Consider the following 26305-nt stretch of genomic DNA (forward strand, 5'->3'; position numbering starts at 1 on the left):
AGCTGTCACTGCTTTAGTTAAGAAGTTAGAAATAACACAGTTATTCTAAGTTGGGAGCAACGGAGTACCAGTAGGGCTAACCATTATGTTGAAGCACTCAGCTGCACCATTGAATTCACAAAGAAATTACTTGTTCCATCTACCAAAAAAGATTTGAGTAGCATGCAGTAAATAAGGTATCAGACCATATGCCAAGAGTAAAGCAGATTGCTGTTTTGATTAGTGGCATTTCTGTACGCTGCATGAAGCAGAGGTGCTGTGGAAATGGTGTGACATAACTGCGGTGTATACTATGCCACAGAAGCAAACAAAAGCAAAGTTTAGGTTTCACTGAAACTTACTTCTGACATTTCTTCCTGTGAGTGCTTGCCTCTGGAGATTGGTTTTAGTGTATCACGTAATAAGATTTCAGGTGCAAGAAGCACAGCATTTTTTGATGTGTCAACTCAGATAATATATGTGCTTAAAACAAAAATGATGCGTAAATTCATCACTCGTTGCAGGCATATGCCTCTTGTGCCTGGTTATTGTGTCAAATACAAAGTAGACAGTGTTTGTAATGCCCACTATCAGAATGGCTCAAGGTCAGAATTTCATCTGCCTTTCTTCAGGCTCAGGATTGTATTTTCTCAGTGGGATGTCCATAGCTAGCTACAATGCTGTTGTGATCAGTAGATAACAGAGATTTTTTTGGCCAAGGCATGGTTAAGCTAAATATTGTTTTAACTTAGCTAACCCGAATGCAAAATATCTAACTTTGGATCAGATTTTATGAATTGAACCAAGAGCGTGTCTTTGATGCCTAGAAACATAGTGAGTGTGTTTGCCAGATAAGCTGTTGCTCTCTATTGCAGGAGAGAGAGACAGTAAAAGCTGTGAAGCTTTGATAATGGCTAAATATTAAATTAAATACACAGAGTAAGAATGCATGTTTCCCTTCCAGCCTGCTCATGGGGGATCTGCTACATATGGCTCTGTGAAAGGCTGCAGTAATGCTTTAGGCGCCGAGCAATGTTTTTAAGTGCAGCTTTCTAAGAAAACCTGAGGTATTTTTGTTTGACTGCTGCTGTGCAGTGCAAATCATTCTTTAAATCTTTAAACATAAACAAAGAAGAGAGGGGGGGTGTTGAGGGAAACAATCTGTATTTTATGAGCAGAAGTTAAAAATGAAATTATTTGCTTTACCTAGAGCGTTGAAAATTATGTTGCAATTAGACTGATGCAATAGTACACATTACGAAAGGATCGCACAATTCGCAGAGCCCGCTGGAGAAAAGCACGGGACTGGAACAGCAGGGGTGTTGTGGGCCTGCGGGGCAGCATGCTGGCAGAGCTACACGGGGAAGATTATCGGCTAATGTGGAGAGAGAAACGCCAAGAAAAATAAAAACTCTGCCGTTCCTGCGTATCCCATAAAACAGGGGGTGGAGGGGAGGAGGAGGGCGACTTGTTTTATCAATGTGCCTACTTTATTTTGGTGGCACATCTAATCCAGTACGGAAAATGTTTTCTGTTATGTGAAAGAAAGAAAGAATGGAAATGGAAGCTAATTTTGAGCTAATATAGTTTGAAAGCTGCTAATAATAGTGGCATTTTATTCAGAGCGCTCTATTTCTACAATAGAAAAGTAAAATTCCTTTGGGTTAACAGAAACATCTGTTGAACAAATTGGTTCAGTTTCATGAGTCTGTTACTAATTCTGAAAAGTAGATGGTGTTTTATAAAGCCAGCGGAGTTGGGGGGTTAGTGCCCATATTCTTTAATTTTTTTAATGTTATAAAAGTAGGTCATTTTGAAGTGAATACAGTAATAATGTGGTTAATATTTCTAGTATTTCAAGCTTTACCTTTGCTTTGATGAGTGTTCCTCACTGGTTTTAATCAGCATTATTAATATACTTTAAAATCATGGGCTTCCAGCTTTTTATCAAGTTCTTAGTAATGAAGTAATTGAGTAATTTTTTAAAAAAAGCCTTTTTTGGTGTATTTCTGCTTATATTTCCTTGTATCTGCAGTTCTTTTCTACTCAGTTTTACTTACGAAGTTTGAACATTGACAGAATTTTATTTGCTCCTACTGCTATTTTCTTATTTGGACTAATTCTTTGTCTGTAGCTTCACAGTTGTGGGAAGAATATTGTAGGTGACAAATCGGTTTGTGTCTTCACATGGTCAAAGCTAAGAATTTCATAAGAGTCAATAAGCTGATGCCATATGAATTAATAAAAGAAGACAGTTAAAGGGAGAAATTAAAACATTCTGAGATTCTGTTCTCATGCATCAGGAATGCTCTAATTTAATCTTATACTTAAAGCAGTTTAGCTTTCTCAGGTACATACATCTATCAATATCATCACTGAAACTAAATCACAAGTAAGTGTAATGTTAGTATGCAGATCAAATTAAGTTCTGCGTGCTTTCTGTTAAATAGATAAAATCAATCCAGGTTGTTCTTTTGTACTACATGTAAGTAGTTGTAATACTTTGACACATTTAAAGAGAAAAACTGAACTTTGAATTGAGACAGTGAATATATGTATTTTCTTTGTAGTGCATATATTATGTGGAAAATACAAGACTGGCATTAAGCATGTACATTCAATGTGATTGTAAGCTATGGCATTTTCAGCTTTGTGGTCAGTGTCTGTTCAGAGTAGCTCCGTGTATGAAGGATGTGAACGAGCATTGACAATACTTTCTAATGTTACTTTAACAGATAATTTCCTTTACTTTTTATTATGGCTAATTTTGAAGCTGTAATATGTATTACTTATGTGATAATTCATAAAAGTTGTCTTCTTTAAAGTAGAAGATAATGCAAGTATAAATAAGAAGGACGGCAGTGTGAGGATATCATTGCTTTTGAGGGTTTGCTGGGCTGAGGAGGAATGGAGACGTGCAGCTGCGTTTTGTGAAGGTGCATGTGAGTATTGGCAGCCCAAGGGGCTGCCCTGCTGCTGCTAAGATGTTGCAAACTCCCCTGTGTCAGTTTTGTCCTTGGTGCAGCTCGCTGAAGTTTCAGATGACGTGCATGAAATGAAGTGAGGGGGAAGCTTTGTGGCTGAAGTCCTGTGCCAAGTCTTTTTGAAGTCATATGCAGCAGCTGTGCTGTAGCTAAAGAAAGGCTTTCTTTGCCTCCACCGTAACATCTGCATGATCTTTAACAGCAGAATTGTTCCACTATGATGTATCGTTTAGCTAATCCGGGTTGCCTTCATTAAGTCTTTCTTTCTTTTCTTTATTAGAAACGCTCATGTTACTTTTCGGAGTAAGTCTGCAAAGATCTGGACTTGAGTGCTTCTATGTAGAAGCATTAAGCTTCAGTTAAAAAAAAAAAAGAAGTCATAAGAGGAGTTGAGACTTTGAGCCTGTAATTCAGTGAAGCTCTGAAGGTAATTGGGCAGCTTCAGACTGCACCCCATGAACTGGATTTTTCTGTGTCCTGCCTTGTTTGGAGGGTAGGAGCTGAACATGGGGCCAGTTTCTGTGGAGAGGTGACAAATGCAGCATCGTTGCCCGTAACCTTGGTCCAACGGGTTCCAGAAGCGTGGCTCGCACCCTCCCTGCTGAGACATTACCCAGTATCCCTCGGTGCCAGCGCTGCTGCCGCTGCAACGCTGGGGTGGGTTGGTCGAGGGAGCCAAACCAGTGGTCATCTAACCACATTTTTGGTTGGGTTACTTGGCTGGCTCTTTAACTCTTTGAACTTGCAAACTGCAGCACTGGACAAATGTCTGTGCTGAAGATGATGTGGAGGAGGGATGGCAGGACCAGCCTCTGCTCTGCCACTTCGAAGTTGTGCCTTGACTTGAGGCGAGAAGGTGGCAGCCGAGGGAAGTGTTCTTAGGAACTGCATGTTGGACCATATACCGTGCTTACTTTGAGAGTTACGTGAAGGGAAATCAATAGATCAGGTGTAATTGAATTTGAAATTTTAGCTTTAGTGTTTCTTTCGGTTGGAGGTTTTTGTATAAGGGCTTTTAAACAGAATCTGTATTTAATCTTCTTCCAGTTTGAGACTAAGAGGTCTCTAATTGTTCACTCTCTGTTAGCACTGCAAAGCTGGCACATTCTCATGGTGAAAGGGTGGGATCTAATTGTCAGAAGTAAGAGGTTGTGGTCTTGGGGAGCAAAACAAAGGCAGAAATGCTGACACTTCTTCTGTGTTAAGGATTTTGGTGATCTTGACTGTAAGTACCTCGCATTTATAGGGCATACATGACTCTCGGGCATCGTGTCACGAGCTGGATCTGGAGGAATACATCGTAAATTAAATGTGGGTGGGGGTTTTTTGTAAGTAAGAATTATCACATTCTATTATCGGGGATTACTGGATAGGCATTTGCTTTTCAGTTGAACAATATGATCAGTCTTCCTGCGGTAATTTCTTAGGAGAATGACTGTCAACAGAAAAGCAGAGTGCTGATTTATGTAACTGTGCTCATTGCAGAAGTTTGGTTTGTGCGATCCAATTAACATAAATAAGCAAAGTAAGAGAAAAGGTGCAGGAAACGTACTGCTGCTTATTAGGTTTGTTAAATGGTATTTTCAAAATTATCTTCTAGTCAAGTAAAGATTTTCTTCGATTTATGCCAGGAGGGCTGTGTTACTCCCCATACTCAGTGTCTATAAAACTGAACATGTATTTGCCGCAATGAAGAATTAATACCATACTGTGCAAAATAACAAAGCTGCTATTACAAATTACTTGAAATACTGCATATTGAATGGAAAAAGGCAGATCTGCCGGCGTGTGTGATTCAGAGCGCAGCCTGCCTGCTTGGGGGAATGCGATGCGCCTGCCTCCCTGTCCGAGAGTGACCGTGACCACGTCAGCAGGGACTGAGCACGCCTCGGGTGACAGCTGGGCGTTTCAGTCTCACACATGGAAAACATATGTGTTTCCTAACACCTAAGGTTAGGTCCTAGAAATAGAGATGCTTGGCAGCAGTAGCCCAATACATGCATTTTATCTACACATTCAAAAATAGTTGGTAAAATAAGAACTTAAGACTAATCTTCAAAACTGAGCACGTGACGCGTTCTGGTTCCAGCAATGTTACCGTGAGGTAAGGGCGAGCAGCTGAGGACTTGTTTCAAAAACAGGAAGTGCCCACATTTATATAAAATTGCATAGTTTCAGCTGTCATAAATGTGGTTTCAATGCAGTTGCAGGGGTAAAGCCCAAAGTAGTTATAACCAGCTTACTTCCTCTTCCAGTCAAAGTGCAAATAGCCATATAATTAACAATCTGTGGCTCGTTTTCTCTAGCTGGGTTAAGTATTCTGTTTCGCCTGTTCAGTCACTGTATAAACAGAGGGAACTTCACTTGCTTAAGAACATTTTAAAACACAAATTTTCTTGGTCATAACCAGATCTGCAGATTCACAAAACAGTATCTTCGATTGCCCCTCGAGCTTGGCAGCAGAAATGAGACCTGTGAGTGTGGCTGGCATGGTGCCAGGCTCCTTGGAGAAGAGCGATCCTTGCCAAGTTGGCTTCTTGCCATGGTAAACTGCATGGGGCAGCAAAACCTGCTGCAGAGCTGGTAGACAGTTTTTCTCTTTAGGGACTTCCTTTCTTACATTCCATTACAAATTGGCTTTATTCGAAGTCTTTTATCATTAATTTTTTGAGGACTGATTGCTCAGCTTTTTTGGACAGCTTTTTTTCTGAGTTAATTCACCCCTCCTGCCTCTGACCATGCTTGTGCACTTAGGATGGCAGAAACCCATGAGTACACAAGGATAAAGAAGAGTTCCTCTTCCGCACATGTACACTCTTGGGTTGGTGCAAACGTATTTTAGGCTGCTTGGGGCCTTTGAGGAGAGCCCAAACTTTTCATCCAGACAAGGTCTGTCATCACTTCTCTGTCTCTGCTGATATCAGGCACTTAAGCAGTAAATATCTGCTCTACTCTGCTTGTTTGGGAAGAGCTGTAAGGAGGCTTTCCAGGGAAAGGGAGTTCTCCCAGGAGAGTGTCTCCAGGGAAGGTCTGCTCAGTTACTGAAGCTGCAGCACTTGCTGCATACTGTAATTGACAGTAGACCTTTTCTTCTTGTGACGGATTCTTGGAGAGAGGCTTTTCTTCATGTGAGAGGTAGGCACTGCATTTTGCAAAGCCCTGTGAGAAACCTTTGGGCAGAGCTCAACAAACATCACTGTGTCGTAAACACAGTATGAGACAGTTCCCTTCCCCTTCCTAGCTTTCCTCTTCAACGATCAGATAAATAGTGGAGAATAGTTATTCAAGACCTTATGAAATGTCATACACTCATAGTGACCATCTTTTGACTTTATGCAAGAAAGTTAATAGTCCTTAAAAGGACTGTTTCATCCTGTGCTACTCAAGGTTTTTTCCCTTCTTCAGGAAAAGCTGGATAACCCATTTTGTTGTCACTGGAACAACCAGAAAAGTTATGTCAATGACCAGAACCTTGACTCATCTTTCTTAATGGAGTTTTAAAAGCAAAAGCAGTCTTAAGAGCCTCTGTGTAAAAACTAAGGTACATCCGACAGTGATTGTGAAGGGAACAGAAACCAGGACAGAGTTCTGCTTCCAGCTCCCTAGTGTTTTTAGCTGTAATTTATCAGAGGAGAGAAGGGAAGACCAATGAAGGTGAGAAGTCCTGTTTGCATCCTGTGAAAAGTCAAGGTTGCTAGGTATATTGAGGTGTTCCTTCCATTCTAAATGAAATATGGAAGGCTTTCAGGACATGGCAAGGTTTATAACATTTTTAATTCTGTAAAGGATTCCTTCCTATTTGTGCCTTCCAGTGTTTTAAGAGAACATACAGCTGCCATTCTGAAGGGGATGGTTGCACAGCTGCTGCTGCTTACTCTGTGTTGCTTTTGCTTACTCTGTGTCTCTGTGTGTAAGTAATAATTTATTATAACATCAATATAACATTACCTTCAGTCTTTCAGAAGAGCCTTATCTTAGGTGCTTGCCAGAGTTACTCATGTGTTTCTTTGCTTAGCGTGACATGGCCGTATTTTCCTTCGTGGCTTAGTTCCTAGCCCAAGCACAGGCGATGAAATGTGCTCACATTGCACTGTGTTTTATCACTGAGTTAAGGGATTGGATGGGGTTGTGTTGTAAAAGAGGACAGTAGGGCCAGTCAGTTTGATGCAATGAATAGATTGCTCTTATTCGTAGAGGAGTATGGTCCAAACAGTGGTCTGTGGGCCAAGACCAGCCTACAGGAAATTTCCATCTGCTCTGCTTTTCACCGAAGGAGATGGAGAACAGCTTTGCAGCAGCAAATGTTGGCCAGCAACTGGACTGTATTGGAGGCTTGCCACAATCCAGTTTAGAAGGCTGCCTCCAGGGGAGTGGAAGAAAGCGGAGTGGAAGGGGCGAGGGAGAAGAGCCTCCCTTCTCTCGCGGTCCTGTCCTATTTCTGTGATGACGTCTTGACAGTATTTCTAGGTTAGCTACTTGTGGCATGTGCAGGCTGGTCAGGTTGGTGACTACCCGGAGGACTAGGAAGTGGAATCTGTAAGAATTAGTTGGTGGGAGGTTCTGCATCCAACCACCAAACTATAATTGCAAACCCCTTGTAGTAAGTGACCTCTTTTAATAGAAAACCACATCCTTTAAAACAGTTCATTAAATATGCCCTTGTCAATTACAAGCTACCATGCCATATAAAAAGCACCTTATTTGCATATGAAGTAATTCAGATTCAAACTTCTAATTGCCATTTGAGAAGTCAAATACTGATTTTTATGGGGATTTTGATACAGTTTTTTATTGCCTTTCAGGAGAATTTCAAAATGAATTTGAGACTGTAACTATTGAACCTGAAAAGAGCATGGGAAGCTGGAAAGGTCTATGTATACATATAAACCAAAATTTTTTTAAGAAAAAATTGTATGTGTATTTTTCATTGGCATGCAGTGATAGTCTCTAAAGTCTTTATAATCCTGAGATAATACACATACCCATTACATGAGAGCACTGAATACCTTTTTGATCTGTGCGGGTCATCCCAAACAAAAGCCTCTAACAGTCATCTCCACACTTGGTTTTGTATTTTTATCATCGTAAGGTTAAATACTAAATAAATATTTAGATTTTTATATGATATATAATTCTTAACTTTTGTATTTTTTTTTTCAGATTCCCTTTTAAAAGAATTTTCACATAGGAAACCATTAAACTCTTGTAATAATGAAGATGGTTCAGGTGAAAGTGAATTAACAGAAAAATCATGTACAAGGAGGGCGCTAGCTTTAAGACCTTGACTTACTATGTTTCTCTTTCAGCTGATGGTAGAAGAGCTTTTAAGTTACTTTTGTGTATGTGTATTTATACAAATAATCTGGGTTGCTTAAGTCAAATACAGTCAAATAGAGAAATATATGCACTGTTGTAAAGAGTTATTGCAATTAGCCTGGCCTCTAGCATGTGTAACAGAATTGTTCTTCTTAAATAAAACCGAATGAAAGCAATTATCCAGTGTCATGTCAGTTGCTCTATGGACCTATGTGAAATCCGGGTACTTAAAAATTCCCCTAAGCCTCATCAGACTCCTGTAAGGTTTCTGGCTCTGGCATGAAAGGTATGTTTGCTGGGGACAGATTATTTCTCCTTATCTGGAATGGGGCTTGCATGAGCCAGCGAACCAAAATGCTAAGATCAGTGTTGAACTCTCCAAACTGCTCCAGTAATATATAGACTAGTATAAATTCATGCTCGGTTGCAAACTTTCTAAAATCACTTTTTCCATTGTAGAAGAATGAGAAGAGATGCACAAACAGGCAAAATAACAAACAGCTTTACAGCGTTGCCATGCTACTGGATCACCTTGGGGTTTGAGTCAGGTTTCCTGAGTTCTCAGGTTCATTCCTTCAGTCTTGTTGTCTTGTGCAGTTGTTTGAGCTCTGCTCTTTATCAAAGTTTTCTGCCAAGGTGAAAAATTGGCATTCAGACAGGTAGATACCTTTGAGTACCTTCAGCCTTCCTGTTCGTGTTCTTAAGACTAATTTCTGTTGCCTTATTTTCTTTGCTGCTTCTTTTATATCAGGCTTTTTCCATTGTTCTTTGCCCATTTTGCTGCTGATAAGCTGAGCAGGGTGAGTTTCCTCTAAATGTCATCCATTTTGCTTTTCCCTGGATGAAAGACTATTCACTTTTCCCTGGCCTGAGTCATAGGTGATACCAGTCCTGTCAGCAGATCTCTGAATGCTGTATGTATATGTGCACACGTTTGACTTATTTTTTATATTCAGGTATATAATATATAAACGAACATCTATGTTGTTTATATTTTTTATATAGCATCTAACAGCTCATGAATGTCTTGTATATGATTGTTAGTATTAATCACTTTATAATTAATTATTTTATGTTTATATATAAAATAACATCTGCCAACGTGTTTCCTAGTTGGATAAATCTGTTTCATTGCTTTAAAATGTTGATTTCTATTTTACTTTTTTGTTTAGGAGAAATACAGCATTACCAGTAGTTGCTTTCGTTTTCTAAAGATCAGGCTTTGACTGAGACTGATCAGTTTATGGAAGTATTATATGACTTGATGGACAGCATTCTAAAGAGATGTGCCTCATTAAAGAGTGCGTAACATCTTCGGCTCCATTCCTGTGTATTTTTATTCTGGTGGGACTCCTATCTAGCAATATTCTCATTTAGAAGATTTCTCTAAGGTTCCGGTTATTATCTTTAATAATTAAAAGGTGGTCTCAGGGCTTCTCCCAGCTTTTGTTTGTTCTTTCAGATCTGGTTTCCATTTCAGATAGTCAGGCACTGGAACAGGCTGCCCAGGGAAGCGGTTGTGTCACCACCCCTGGAGGTATTTAAAAGGCAGGTAGATGTGGCACTTAGGGGACATGGTTTAGTGGTGGACTTGGCAGTGCTGGGTTAGTGGTTGGACTCGATGATCTTAAAGGTCTTTTCCAACCTGAACTCTGTGAATCTAGAGTTCTTACATTTTCCTACAGCAAGAAAAATTACACAGTTCAGTAAAGTTGTGACACTTTTAAATTTTGTTTGTTTCTGCAGAATTCTAAATGAATCTTCTGTCACTGTTATTAATAAGGGACACAAAAATGAGAAAAAAATCATTTTATGGGCATGTAGAGAATTGTTCAAGTATTAGGTGGGCACATAGATCAAAGTTCTACCTTGTTGGGAAGTTTGTTAGCCTTTTAGGTATGAATGAGGGCTCATTGAGAATGGCACAACTTTCTTCTAACTGTATCTGCAGAACAGAGCCATGGAGGTCTCTCCAAGCACAGATGCCAGTTTAGAAGTTCATGGTTTTTTTGTTCTGCTTTTGACAGTAAATGTATGTCCAGACATGGTCAGGTCTGAAATGCGTAGGTTATTGGTAACATCACATAAATGCAATAAACTTTGCTGGTGGATACCAAAGTATCAGGCTTGCTTTAAGAGCTGCTAAGTAAAATCCTATGGTCTTTGTTGTACAAGAGGTGAGGCTATGACTATGGACTGTTTTGGCCTTAGAAATCTGTATTTTGATTTCTTTATGTGGAGTAATTTTTACTCTGTCATTTAGTAAATTATTTGATTTCATAAGTATTTGAATTTTGTATGTGAACAGATTTTATGACCTGCTTAGAAATGGCTTAATGCTGTCACATTCTCTGGTATATGTTACTTAAGTGATCTGAGCGGCATGGGCTTGCTTTTGTTCTCTGTTACATTTACGAAGGGTTTAGCATCTAAAAGTCAAATGTGAAATGGAGCAATGGAAGTATTTGTGTGAGAGCTTACTTGTGTTTATAACCTTGGAGACAGGACACGCTTGCCTAAATGCAGCTGTTTAGTCTGGTCCATCTAAATTAGCTTTTTGTGAAATTATGAGGTCAAATATTCTCCTTTATTTTTAGCCTCATTTCCTATAGAAACAAGGTTCATGAGGTCACGCTGTGCATTTGTGTACATGCACACGCATCGCTTCATCTCCCCTCAGTAGCTTTTGAACCTGTTCATGATTTTGAGCACATTTTTTGGCACGGTGGAGGCCTCAAAATTCACATCCCACAAGTTTTGTGAAAATAAGTAGCTGAATATAGGTGGGATCACCTAAAGGTGCCCTGACAGAGGGAAAGGTTACAGAGTGAAATAATCATCTTAGTTGCTGTGAATCCTAGTGATGGGAAAAGATAGACTTTAAACAGTGTCCCAACTGTGGGAAAAGCTTCATTCAAAGTTTTCACCTTTCTAGACACCAAAGTCAACCAATCAGGAGGTGTAAATTTGTGGGAGATGATGCTTAATTAATTCTGTTGTTCTTGGGACTGCTCATTCCTTAGATGATGATGATAATAATAGCAGCAGCAGCAGCAAAAATGTTTCCGTGCGATATATTTTTGCATGTTTAATTTTTAAAGTAAATATGCAGGGATATTCTTTTTACAATCTTAATTTTCAGAGACAGTTTTTGTTTTCACTGTGAACATTAATTTAAATGTTTGCATAGCATCTTCTCTACCTGTTAGGTCAAACTTAGCAGTTGCTTCCCCCTACTTTTAAAACAACGGGTACCATGAATGCTTTCCAGCCCTGTTTTGCACGTGGTTCTGGATTGCAGCTAGCCAGAAATGCTGGAACATTTTGTGGGGAGAATTCATGTCACTATGGTTGTACTCCAAGGGAGTTAACTGGGAAGAACAAGGTTGGTACAGTATGCGTAGTCAATATGGAAATAATAATAATTATTAAGCTAGCCAACAAGAAGTGTATTCTTAATAAAATGTGTGGGTTTTTTCAGTGTAATTATCTGACTGTATAATACAAAAATTGCTTTGAGAGTGGGTCAAAGATTACACATAGCAGAGGCTTGTGTGATTGGTTATGAACAAGTGAAATAGGGTAAACTTTTGACCCGGCAGCAGCAAATGGAACTGTGTAAAGCACCTACAGATGGCAGGATTTAACATATAGTCGGTCTCTCGCCCTTTCACAGCAATTACGATCATATTACACCAGGCGCAGAGGGGAAGGCACTTCGTAACTGTAATACAGTGCGTCTTTGAAAGTTTTGAATATGCAGTTGCGTGTTTTGTTTTTGCAGGACCATCAATTAGGTTAGCAAGAAGAATTCCACTTTTGTTGCTCGTGTGTGACTCGACGAGTTCCTGACCAGCGTGCCAAGTCCATTTTGAACAAAAAAATCATTTGAACGGTCTGAATAATTCTGATAATTCAGACTGCAGTGGATTTATTGCTAGGCTTGACCGACTCAGTGGAAGTTTTATGCTGTTCTGTTGCTGATGTGGGGTTGAAGGGATGAGGAGAATGTGGCTTCAGAAAGAGGTCTGAGAAACAACGCTCCCAACCAGCTCCTTACATTCTAGTGTAGATGCATACATCTTCCTGGTTGAGTTTTAAGTTTGCAAAATTTAAACAGCAAAAAGACCAATTGATAAACTGTTTTTTGACAGTATTGTGGCATTTAGACAAATCAGTGGCTTTCATTTTGTTTGTACTTACGAAATACTTGACAAAGTAGAAGTGAAAGAGTAGTGTGAATTAGAAATGAATGATTTCTAATGATGTGAACTTTGTCAGTTAACAAAATCAAAAGCCCAGTTGCACTTTTGGCACAGAGTGATAGTTCTGAAGTCATCCGAGCATATTTCATGTAATTCACTGCCTGTCAGGTGTTTGTGTGTCTGTGTGTGCACGTGTGGACTTCTCCCATGTTTGGTTTTATTTATCACGCTTTGACGTACTGGCATTTGGGAAAGATGTCTGAATTACAGAAGGCATGCTTCCTTCTAGTTGTGATCCAGCCACTATCTCCCTTTCCGTCTCTTCGCTTTGCCTTCTGGCCTGTAATCTGATGCGTGTGCCAGATGTGGGGAGGTGGAACAGAAGCAATCCAAGCTTTTAGACCATTTCGTGGAGGGGGTTATTTTATTATATCTGTGGTTCACAAAAATTTTCCTTTGGTTTTCCAGAATGACTTCTACGAAGAGTAGAAATTGCAAGCATATGTTAATAAGCTAAATAAAATACTGAAAAATGCTGTTTGGAGGAAGGGAGAATTTTCAAATACTGATAAAATAAAGGGTGGGTGGTTGGCTTTTTTTCTTTTTAAATCATGCTGAAGCTTGTACTGTACATAGACTGCTGGGTTTAATTCCATTTCTTTTTGGAGACAAATTGTCTTCATTTTAGCCGTGTCTGTACCTGCAGCAAAGAGCTGCTGATGAAAGCTTTAAGGTGCTTAAACGGCTCAGTGACTGCTACCACATAAGTTTGATCTGGTCACACAAGATTTTGGAACTTTACTGGTTGTTAAATTATAGTGAAATGAAAGCTGTTCTTCTCAAATGCTAAACAACATACACTGTGATAGACTAAGTCCTTCTACAGTTTTCTGACCCCTCACACGCAGACACACACACCAAAAAGCAAGCAAACAAACAAACCCACCATGAGAACAAACTAAGTAATTTAAAAATACCGCTTCTGCATTCATCTCTTTTACTGATGAGCAGGCTTCATATTCCAGGTCTGAGCTGCACTTGAAATTTGCCTGGACCTGTTGAAGCCCCAGCTCTTCAGAGGAGGCTCATGAGCCCTGCGCTCCCTGCCAGGGCTGAGCTGTGGGGGTTACAGCTGGCCTCTGCCAGAGGCGGTGGGTTGGCAGAGTTACCCAACAGACCTCCTTAAAATGTCATTGAGTAATCTTAATCTAAAGGTAGTAGCAGAATTCTTCAAGGTGAGGTGGTTGTCTGTTGTGTTAATGACCTGTATGAATTAGGGCTGTTTGCATGACAGCTATTCCGCCTGAAAATAGGGGCAGTTACTCCCTTTGTTCTGCCTCCTAAGTACCAACTTCATAGAGGTATTCTGGATTTGTGGTACTTGGGAGATGCGAAAACAGAAACCAGCTCTGTAGAGAAAAAATATTCTGAATATATGGAGTAGAAAGGAAAATGAATTAAAGAGATGAGTTTCATACATGAGAAAGTGATTTTACCTGGTTATGTGCTTTTTGAAATACAAAAAAATATAAAAATGTTTTTGCTGAATGTTATTATTGAAACATTCTTGAAATATCATGGGATTATTCCCATAATTTCACTGATTAAAATAGAAATCTAAATGAAGGACCTGTACTTTTCACAGCTATTTTGTAAATAATACTAACTAGTATTGTATTCCAGTAACTGAAAGATCTTCAACAATTACAGCTACTTAATAAATACCCTGTGTGCTTCTTTAAAACAAACACATCAACCAAACTGAGGGATATAGTAAACCTTTAGCCAGTGACACATGCTTCATAGTGCTTGCATATTCTTCTGATTCTGATCATTATTTCTTGCCACAGTTTAACAGAAATGCTCATGTTTCCTAATCGTTACTGGAAATAAAGTAGTTAAAATGACTCTTCCTAGTGTCACTCAAAGCTAAGTATGAAGGTTTCCATTATGAGTTGCACAAAACATTCTTATCTATCCTTTGGTAAGTAGGTGAAATGCCTGTGTGCAATATGTGTAAGCTTCGTTTCCTTTCAGTTTTATCTAAATACCTAATTTAGCGTTCCTTTGTATGTGCTCTGAAAGAATAACTTACAAAAGCTATCATTTCTTACACTACATCTTGCATACAGATACAAGTAAAGTGTGGCGAGCTTTTTCTGCTCCCAGAAGGCAGCTTTCCAAAACTGGTGGAGTTTTTCCTTTTGTCCTGTATGGAAGCATTTTTCACCTGTGTCAGTATTTACTCGTGCCAGTGCTTCCCTGGTCTGTCTCGGGATTGAAATAAGCGTGGCAAGAGGGCACCATCACTTCTGTGCCAGTAATATGTAGGTTACTGCAAGTGAATTACTGTCACAGGAATATTCTGGATATGGAGAAGATTTTAACTTGTCATTAAACCATTGTGTAATCATTACAAATAAATTAATGCATAGATTACATTAGTATGTAGTATAACACGTAGTTATTTGCATGCTGCTCACCAAGCTACGCGCTGTCTGACTGGAGGATAAAAGTAGTAATTTTCCCAACAGATCTAGCAAAGAGAACTGTTTTGCCTGATAAATTTAGGTTGCTAGTGGAAGAGCAGACAAGGTGCAAGTTCAGACCGTGTTTTTAATACATGAAGCATCAAAATAAAGGTGAAACATTTATTATAAGAAAGAGTTGAATTTGGCGCTCTCCATTTGTAAATGAGTTAGGAACTCTAAAGATCCCCATCCCCGAGGTGTGTGATCTTCTGAGAGAGATACTCTCTTTAGACAACTCCCCACCTAAGCTGTGGAGATCGCTAGCTTTGCACAACATAATGTGGCATAACAAACACCTTAACCCCACCACCACCCCCCATCCCGGAAAAAAAAAAAAAAAACAAACAAAAAAAACCCCGAAAACCAAACCACCAAAACCCCAAAAAAACCAAAAACCAAGACACATTTGTTTTCCATGCATGTGGGAATTTAGGTTGCTGCCTGCCTTTAGCAGAAGAGAGGGAGGCAGGGATGTGATTTTGGGAGGCTCCCTGGCCCCGTTGGCTCAGGGGATGGTTTTGACCTCCTGACAGTCAATCCCAGGCACAGCAGGAGCATGGGTCCGGTGCAGCTTAGTGAAAGCTGATTGACACTGAGCACCAACCCTCCCCATAAGCTTATAATAATTTGTGCTTAAGCACAGGTGGTGAAAGTAGTAGTGCAAAAAGAAATAAGACACTTAAATATGGGGAAGGTATGGGGCAAGTTGTGGTGAAGCACGTGCTGTGTGGGGTAATGAGGATTGTCCATCCCCTTTCACGTGGGGGCTTGTGTTCATCCCAGTCCTCCATGCTGATATTCCTGTTCACACATCAACATAGGGGAATCAGAAACTGAATCCACCAAGAAGCATTACTTTTCTCTTCATTACATTGAACTATTTTTGCAGTTGGGCATAAATATCAAGACTTTTTGACAGCTTCTTGTAAGTCCTGCACAGGAATTTTCTTATGACGTATGCACATTTTGTTTTACTATCTGAAGGACTCCATTTGTGCAGAGTAATATATTTCGTTTGGTCTTCGGAATGATTTGATATTTTGAAAATTTAAAAAATTCTCTTATTTAACTAGATTGCTTTGCTGTGGGTGACTTGATGGGAAAATAGCACATGCCTCCCTGCCTACTTTGCGTGTTACCTAAATGGAGTAAATTCAGCTTGGAGAGGCTTGGGAAGAAGAGAAGGATTTAAAATTATTCCCTTTTAATTAATCCCAGGAAAATTCTGGGAAATCTGTTACTACTTAGTGCATGCTGTATGTCTTTTAACTCCATTTCATTCTGATCACATAGACAAAAATCAGGGGGTTGGGGTTTTTCACACTGATACTTTGGTTAGTACATGCAGAATAAGGTGCGTGTGTAGGTTGTGTTTGTTTTTTTCTTTTTAAAAGCTTGTTTTCTGTTAAGGAAACATTCCAATGATGGTGTTAGTTAAATCTAGCTTTGAAGTGCTGACCTTTTATGAAATAATGTTTTACTACCAATTGCTATAAGCCAGTGGTGATAATTTCCTCCCCCCTGTAAAATATAAATCTTTGGTTTGTTTAAACATCATGTTATTTGAACAGAGTAAGCTCCCTCTGTGGCAGATTATAGTACATTCGTTCTTTGGGGAAAAAGAAAAAGAAACAAACACAAGCAAAACAAAGAAACAACCCAAGGCTTATTTCTTTGTTTTCTTTCTTGGCTAACACATAAGGACCTTGGGTCCTACTACTGCTGTACTTCAGAGGGCAGCTGAACAGATAATTTATGCATGTTATATGCTTCTAAGTCCTCAGCAGTCTAAGACAACACAAGGATTCCATCCTAAAAAGTAAAGAACGTTCTGATCTTACTCCAAGAAAGCATTTGCACATAATCTTTACAGTCAAAGACATTTGGACTTAACGTTAGGTAAGACAGTTCAGAGAGTTCGCAAGATTAAGTATTTAATTGAAAGCATTATTGCTGTGGTGTTAACTAACAAATAAACTATCTTCCCACCATGGTACGTTCTCATAAATATTCTTATATTAATGTATCAGTTTGGGGTTGCAATTAAACGGTTGTCTATCCAAAGCTTTTTGCACATTTGTTTTTTATTTGAAGTACTTTTCAGAAGTTAAAGTGTGGTATTAACACAAGGGAAAACACCACTCTAGCTCATGAAAATATAAGAGAGTATCTTAGATTTCCTAGAATTTTTCCTGTGGCTCATTCTGTTTTACATAACTTAAGTCCTAGTAGTATACATTCTTCTGGTAAAGTTGCCGTAAGTAGAATCAATCTTTCTAAAATTAATTATTTTCTGGTTGGACTATTCACAAGGTGTCTTAAAATCAATATAAAAAAATAATCTGCTGAAGTACCTCTCTGTGTAATTCATATCGTAGTATACTACTGCTTTCTTCAGGTTCAGTCTGCTGATAGTCTCCAAGAAATTCTGAGTGTGGAAGAAGACAGCTTTTTTGATCCCTGTTCAGCAGATCCTGACAGCTCTGCCCGTGGAGCTAGTGCCCTTTCCAGGGTGTTTGCACAAAATTATTCTGGAGCATTTCTGTACTGTCCTAGTAGAGTTAGCAATTTTTTTTCCTTTTCCTGCATGAATATGTTTAGACTTCTATATTTGTAAAAGAGCTAACATTCATTGTGCTTTCTCATGGGTATCGCTGGTGTTCAAGGCGGTATTTGACTGTTTCCATAGTGTCACTGTAACTTGCAACCTGAGTTAAAAAGGCAGCATGCCTGGTATTACACTCTTAAATACACCTGGTTTACTGACTGACCTTGAATAGGTCATTCTATGTCTCTGTTCATCCTGAGATCTATAAACTGTAGATAATAAAACATATCTCCACCTTTGCAAAAGCTCTTTGAAATCCATGAGTAAAAGGTATCCCATAAGGTCAAAATATGAATTATTTATTGCTACATGACATGCACAGCATGCAGACTGTAGGGCTGTAGAAATCCTGTCTGTTCCTTATTCCTCTGAGAACAGAAGTCATACCTTCAGAGCTCTACTTAGAGAAGAAGTATTCGTTGCATGAAACCTCATACAGTCTTCATGTGTATGAGTATGTGATAATATTGAAACTTTGGTACCTCCAGTGAATTGGTTTCAAGTGTTAATACCCATCTTCCCCTGACAAGTGCAAATGCAGTTTTCAAAATAATAAACTTTTTAAAAATAAAGAGTTAATATGAGAAGATTAGAAAGAATAGTCAGAGTTGGGGGAAGACTGGCTTTTGAAATAAAGGTATTAGAATTTCATGGCATCGCAATTGTAGTAGGGTTACTACAGAGTAGCAGGTCACTTTAACTTCCAGGTAATTGCTAATACTCATAGCCATTATCCATTTCCTACTATTTGACATGCCAGCAGTATGCTTTGAAAGAAACTGATTTTTCTTTTAGTGTGTTCCCTAGGGTTTGATTCTATACATCTAAGTATAGAAGGAGGAAAAAAGTCACGTTCTCTGCTTACTATTTATATTGTTTATTTTATTAATTTAGGTATGTGTTATTCAAGATAAGCTATCTATACATATATATAGGTAGCTAAAGATATGAAACATACAAAAAGCAAGAACAGGCATGTTGCAAGCCAGTTAGGGCTTTACACTTCAATGTGAACATCTTCAACTGTACTTGGAAATCAGTAGGCAGCTAGCACGGGTTCTGAAGAATTGGTATACCAGTTTCTGATGAGATCTGCTACTTTAATAATTGGGTTTCTCTATATCAGTTTTGGCCTCTAAAAGAGTTTAAGGAATGGTCTTCATCAGAGCACACTTAAATTATCGAACACTGCGGTGCATGACATTATTATAAAGTTAAAGTGCTTGGCCTTTAATCCAAGTCCAAACATTAGGTCAGAACTGTATCCAGCTAAATCCAAAATAGTTTTTAACTATTGGGGATAGGCCCAGACTTTCTAGTACTGACAATAGAGGGGTTCTTGCTCAGATTTTAAAACTCCCCTGGGGATGCCAGACTCCTGGATAACTTTAATTCTGTACTGCGCTATTGGAGGAAGTGCAGTTTTACAGCTGAAGTCACATCCAGTTGGGAAGACTGGGGAGATGTTACGAGAAAATTGTGATGGAGGAGGGAAGCAGTCCTATGCCCAAGTAAGATTTTTGAGAAAATTGTTTGAAGAAAAATTACTTCTACATGTCTTAATGTAGCTGGTTTAGAAGACTGTACTTTTAGGCCGTGGTAAATTGTTTGGTTAAAAGGAGCCATCTGCTTGGAAATATTTCCCTTCATGTTGCCTTCCCCCTTGGTTCTTTTCCATTATGCTTTAGGCATCATTTTGCTTGTTCTTTGTATTTATTTGATACTTTCATCTAGCCCTCTTCACAGCTGTAGACTCTGAGGACTTTGCTAGTCTGATTTTTCTTATCTGCCCACTGCTCTGACTGTGAGTGTGGCTGAGGTACTGCAGGCTATATATTAATAAAGGTAATTCATCTGTATAAATTTACATGTAGCATAGATACTAAGGGAGTGTAATGTATTAAAGATTTCAGGGATCCTGTGCCATGGAAGCTTCCGAAGTACCTAAAACCTAAACAAGTACTTTTATCACTGTCTTTTCTTTCTCCTTATCCTTCTCAGTATTCTCCAATGCAAATAAAAATGTTAGTGTCAGGGGTGTACCCGTCTCAGTACTCCCTTTGCTGTGTATTCCCCTTGTATTATGAAATACATAAACTCATAAAATAATATTGCTACCACTGAAGTTTTTTTTAAAACCCTGCTTTAGTAGAGAACACCATTGCAGCCAGGAGCTGTAATCCCATGATGCCTGGTTTTCTAAAATCAAGGCATTTTAATTGACCCTGGTACTTAATTCCCAGCACATCACTCATTATTTCCACTGGGGGCTCTCTGCTGTTGCTCCTCTCAAAAACTGTTCTCACGTATACCCTTCCTCACTGCCAACTAGTATATGCCTATATATAGTATGTACAGCTAGCATATTCAGAATTGTGTTAAATCCAAAGTCTTCAGACAGTGTATAATGTAATAAATTGCATCTGTCTTTGCTAATAGGGACATAGATTTACCATTCTTTATTGACTTATTTCCATGTTTTTTAAATCTTCTTTTACTTTAGAGATCTTAGCCTACTGATCTGGAAGGGCGTACGTTTCTGGATGGTTATCACTGTATGTTGTATCCACTCCCGTGTAAGATTAAAAAAATGAAAAAGTTTGGTTTTTTTCAGAGGCCTTTCAAGGAAAAAAATAAATCTGTCAGCTGTCTCCTAATACCTTAACTTTCTTGGAACAGTAACATTAGCAAGCACATGCAGTGTCAAAAATGCTTATCAAGAGAATCACACCAGTTTGAGAGCACATTTTCCTTTAATATTAATTAATGGCCCCAGTTCACTTAAATTATATTGCATCCACCCATGTTAGGCTGTTGTCTGGGAGAACAAATGACTCCCTGAGCCTTGGCTCTGCTGAGCTAAGTTAGAAGCAATTTCCAAAATCAGAGTGGCTATCAGAGTGTTTGTGTAGATGTTCCAAAAAACGGCATCCTGAACGCACAACTCTCATCACACACTATAAAGAGAAAATCAACCTTCCAATGTCCAGGACTCTACGTGGTCAAAATTAGCACCGCAACGTCAATTTTAAATCAGTTGATACAAACGTATGATGTAGAACACGGTCTTTAGACATTGCTCAGCAAGTAAGGCTGGCTGTATTGCCCTCGGACAGTGCAGTGGCTGTGCACTGGGTGTTGAAGGCTGCCCTGCGGGGCATCCTGCTTCTTAGGCAAACGTATAGTTTGGAAGCACAGAGCACATCAGTTCTCTCACAGTTGCTTTGGTTGTCTGTTGACTTGTGGTTGAATTTCTGTGTTTTGTCAGTCATATATGACTTTACGTCCAGATTATTTCACAGATCATCCCTGTCTTTTGCTGTACTGCTGTTAAAACTGCCAGCAAAATGTTCTCTGCGAGGCCTTTTGTCTTCATGTGTTGCATGCCCTGCCTGTTGTCTCTGTAGTTTTGGGGAAGAAATCGCACAGGAGAAAGGACAGTTAATAAGAAAGGACTTAGGTGATCTCTTCTGAGAAGGATACCCTCTTCACTCATGGTAAAGGGCTTATGCAATGTTATTTATTATTATGTTATTAACTTGAAGCTTAGAAAATGTGGGTTCCTTAGAACCTGGGGACAGGCAATCTGTAAAAATCTAAATAACTCGTAAATCTCATATTAAGGATGATTTGCTAAGGGTTTTAAGAAATAGTCCTGTGAACTGTGAGGTACTGCAGTTTCAAGATGAGAGAGTCATGACAACCACGTGTTTGAAAGATAAAAAACCAGAGTATCTTTGCCAAAAGCAAAGCAGTGAAATAGCCATGTATTCTCCCAAACTTGACTTTTCTCCCCATTAACTGACCTTGTATCATCTTGTGCTTCAGTACAACATGCTTAAGTGCAGTCTCTAAGAAAACGGACTGTGCCATCCATATTGTTGATATTTTTGTTAAGAGTAAGGTAATGCTTTTTAGATTGCTTTTGTGGAAATTTTAAAATGTGTAAACATGGTACGAACCACTAATTTTACACTGTCTGCCCTGCTATTTGCAGTTGGTAGCAGTTGCAACGTGTCTGCCATCGATTTTCAAAGTTTACATCTGACTGACTTCATACTGGTGTACAATATAACCTTAGTATGTGTGTGTAGGAGTTCTCAGGATGGGACAGGTTTTGCTGTATGTTCTAAATATTTCAGGTTAAAATGATTGAGCTGTATGCAGTTTCTGAGCCTTTCTCTTCAGTCTTACATACGCACCTACTTTGCAGTTCATTTTAGGGAAAACCCAGAACAAACTGAAGTTGAGATATAGATTTCTGTTTTGGAATTCAGTGTGTTGAACTTTTCTTTCAAGAGTTAGCAGTAGACCCAAGTTCAGACATGTTTCCTCTCTTATCATAGACTTAAATATTCAACACTAACCACATTGGGGTTATTTGAGATTGTGTAGCATTTCTGCTCAGAATTAGGTTTCTGTTAGAGTGTTATGTCTTGTTTCTCCTGCAAATAATTACCTGCATACCTACATTATGCTGTTTCTTTATTTAGGTGAAATGAGTATTGTCTTCCATGTTTTAGAGCTGCCATTTGTTATTACTGGCACTAGTAGCAAACCTGCACTTTTGTTGGACGAGAAGTGAACAAGTCTGGTTTCTGTTGAACACATAACTGTCATTGTTTTAAATATTTCTCAATACCCTACATTCAGTGATTGCTTTTGTATTAGCACAAGGTAGTTTTTTTAATCTTTTACTCTTACCAAGTAAAATTTGAAGTTCTTGAATTTTCACACTACTTCAGTTAAATCTCACTTTTGTTGCATCAACCTCATTATAAAAAGGAGCACAGACCAGTTGTCCTAAAGTTGATAATTATTTCATACCAGAGTATTTAATTATTTTATTGTAAATCAAATTAATTCCATCTGTTGGTACTTTTCCTTTCACTTTTATTTTACTTGGTAGGCTGCAGTCTCTGGCTCTTGGTTTTCTCATCAAATAGTGTTATCTCTGACAGCCCTTGTAGTTTTCAGGAGCATTTGTGCTTGGGCTCAGTGAAATGGGTTTTTTGATGATTCTGTCTGATACTGGTAGAAATTATCACCAGAACACTTTAAAACTCTTAATAGAGAAGCTAACTTTCTTTAGTTTCTCTTCTGTACCTTGTATCATCCACTGATATTCAGGATGTTTAATAATACGGAAATTTGAGGCATGACCCTGCTTTACTGCGCACTTAATTCCTAGTGGTTTAGTCAGTCCTCTGTATTTACTGCTGCTTACCGAAGTTCAGCATTCACGCTGACTTTGTGCTATTTGAAGTCCTTGTATGATTTGGCTAGAGCAGATGATGAAGCATTAAATTAGCTGCTTAATTTATTCTCAAATTTGTGAAAAGCAACTGTCCTTACGTTCCAGTTTCTCCCATGGGAAGCTAGTTGTGATTGGTAGCATCTCCCTTCTTCAGTGAGATTTCTTGGAGGAATGTGAAAGCCCAGAAGTTCAGTGTCTGCAAGATATAGTCTCTGCCTGTTTCCTCCTTGCTGCTCACAGGAGTTGGCTTTTCAAATGTGCCTCAATGTCTGCAAGCCGCTAGCAGTTAGAAGACTGCTACTGAACATAGATGAGACATAAGAAGAGGTCTAGGTGCAAAGACCTGCGTATTTGTCACCAGGTATGGTAATTTGCTGTATTCTGAACTAAAGGTAGAGGTCCCACTTGCATTAAACACAACAGCAACTTTCTGTTTCAAGGAAAACCACATGCAATGTATCAAATCTTGCTGAGTTCACACAGCGTTGCTGTTATGGCCAGATGGAGTGTTACACTGTGCTGCCTTGCCTGGTTATCAGAGACCATGAAATTTCACCAAATGATTTCTTCCTTAATCCTCTACCCTGGTTGAGTCATATGATGTCATTTAGGAAATATATTTGTTTCTAGCTGAGACTACATGAAAGAAAACCTGCCTTATCCTTGGATGAATTAGTATGATTTTATTCCACTACTAATAATAAACATTTTCTAGTCTGACTTTTGTCTGATTTAAATCTCAGCCATTGAATCTTGCCAGCTGTTGGTCTGCAAATTTTGGGAACCTTTTATTATCAGAAGTCTTTTCCCATGTAAGTACTTCTGTTCTGGGATGAGGTGAAATAAAAGAGTTTGAGCTGATTTTTTAGAAAATACATTCACTAAAAGGCACATTCTGTAGAGCTAAAAGTCATTTCTTTTTAAAGAAAAAACCCTGGACTCTTCATAATTTAGCTACATTCTGTAAAAAATGGATGGTAGCACTAGATATTATTACATTTATGTAATGTATCCTGTTAATACAATATTTATTTCTGTGCTGTAGTATCTCCATTCTGGTTCTGGTTTTCTTTGCTTGCTCAGCTTCCTGTGCTGAGTTCCTCTCATGTGCCATCAGTGCAGTTGGAAGCAACCCTCTCTCTTGAACTTGTCTGTCTGTGGGCTGAGGACCATCTCCAACAGAGCTTCTTATTGTGTGTAACCTATAGAGAGCACGAGCCAGCACCCTGAGGTGGCGACTCTGGGGAATCTGACCTGACCCTTTTTTTAGTCCGTAAGAGGAGAAAGAGCTGACCATTTCCAGAATGCACCAAAAGAACCCCTCTTTCTTCTCTCTTGCCTTCTTAATTAAAGGCAATGGAGTAAAGCAGTAGAGATTTAAAACAAAACAAAACAAAAAAAGAGCACAGTTACTAGCGGACATGCCCATACAGAACTTACTTGCTATATATAGCACATACTGCAGTATTGGATTCTCCAGTTAGATAATGCAGAAACTTGCACACAGAGTAGTCTGAGTGGGTCGCTGGGTACATACTTACGAAGTTACGAGAGCCATGATAAACTGTGTTCAAGAAGCACGGACATTTTCATACTACAAAGAGAAGTCAACGGTAATACCTGAGAGGTTGAGAGAGCAGGGAATGTCTTTTCATTGCCTTCACAGGGTCAGAAGTTGCAAGGTGCTTAGCGCTGTTGTTATGTATACTGATGTATACTGCTGATACGGAAACTGACTGTGAGAAATGCCAAGCGCTCCAACTTTCACTGGCAGTACGTTTGATATGATTCTTGTGTCCCTCAAGACAAGATGCAAAAGGCAGAAAACCTGTAGTTATGTATTTATTTTTCCTCATCTGGTACAAGGAAAAAGAAAAATTTACTTAGTTTTCAAGTAGTGGTGAATTAGGAGTTCCTGAACTGGTGAAATGTTGATACCGTTGACATACACATCAACAGGTTTCTAGTTTTGATGTGAAAACACTAATGTTTTGTTAGTGTTCAGATTTTAAAAATTCACCTAATACTGGAAAACTGTATGCTTCTTTCTGCTTTACTGAAATGTAACACATGAAAAAAATCATTGTACTGTCTTTGTTCCTGACCTGAGCAGTAATATCCTTGTTGTGTTTCTTGGCAGTAAGTCTTAGTAATTTCTGTTTGTCTGTCTTGGTGCCAGTGCAAGGCTTTGCCCTTCCAGTCCTCCTCGCAAGCGGTACTTAATGCTGCCTAGTCAGCTTTCCTAAGAGTCAGTGGCCTCTTGCCTTGAATTAAGCCCAGCAAGTCAGCTTTGTAATCTTTCAAACACTTGTTGAAGTGTCCCACTATTCTGCAGTGTAAACTAGGGCCGTCACTAGAGCTGGCAATTATGGTACCCCTTTGGGTACTCCCAACTGAGAGGATTGCAGGGATATTATGAAGGTGGAATTGGATCCTCCTGGATATGGTAGAGAGGGTGAGAGAAAGGACTAAAAACTCATGTTTTGGGATTAAAAAGACTGAAAAGATGTTTTGGGATTGCTTTACCAGTCCTTGCCTCAGGTGTAGGTATGTTATGAAGAAGGGCAAACACCACCAGACTGCGTTGTAGTCTGTCCTCATCTTTGCCAAATTCGCTCTTTCTTAAGAGAAAATAAAGGAAGAAAAAGAAAACGCAAACTCAAGAGAACTGTAATACATGTACGCTGAAAGCAGTATTCTGTTTATCAGTTTTGATTATTTGATCACATTAAAACATAAACTGTAAACATTTTAGTGAAGTGTTTCCTTGTGTCTACTGCAAGGCCACCTGTGGCTAGGCAAACAAAATGAAGTATTAATGAAATATATGTCTTCGAGAAAATTGAGATAACCCTCTTTTGCTGTGCAAGATGTCTTATCCTAATATGAAAAAATCTGTAGTGCCAGTATTGGTTTTAAAGGTCACCTGCTCATCCCCAAATTATGTGTATGATTTCTGTGAAATTCTTATTTAAAAGGAAGCAACAATTCTGTAGTTTCCACTGGAAGCATGTATTCACTGCCTGATAAAACTGAAGAGCCTTTCCTCTCTTGCTGTGGCATGTTCTTATTTATGTTCAGACTGGTGTTTTCTAACAGAAATATTTTTTCACTCATTTCTTCTTTCCTTTCTGTCTAGAATCAGTCTGTGTACTGCAGTGGTATATTCCCTCTTCTCCATTCACTTTATATGTACTCTGTTCTTCACTAAGCAATCTTTTTAACAATATCTGTATACTTTTACTCCTTTCAGTCTTCACATTTTATTGCTACAACAACCCGTTTCTGTTATCTCCTTTTTATTTATGCGTAATTCTTTCCGTAACACTGTGATCATTGTGTTTGTGCTCACCATATTGTGATGCCTTTGAATTTCCTATCTTATGATTCCTGTAAATATCAACAGTACAGTTCTCACTATGGTA

The 26305-nt window shown here is 38.9% G+C and overlaps 1 protein-coding gene across 8 annotated transcripts in view; it reads left to right on the forward strand.

The window, feature by feature from the left end:
* The window catches only part of NCOA2 (nuclear receptor coactivator 2), a 190019-nt gene that overhangs the window by 69104 nt on the left and 94610 nt on the right, over window positions 1-26305 (forward strand). The gene's annotated exons all lie outside the window — the stretch shown is intronic.

Source organism: Falco cherrug, chromosome 3 (assembly GCF_023634085.1).
Source record: "Falco cherrug isolate bFalChe1 chromosome 3, bFalChe1.pri, whole genome shotgun sequence".
Classification (NCBI taxonomy): Eukaryota; Metazoa; Chordata; class Aves; order Falconiformes; family Falconidae; genus Falco; species Falco cherrug.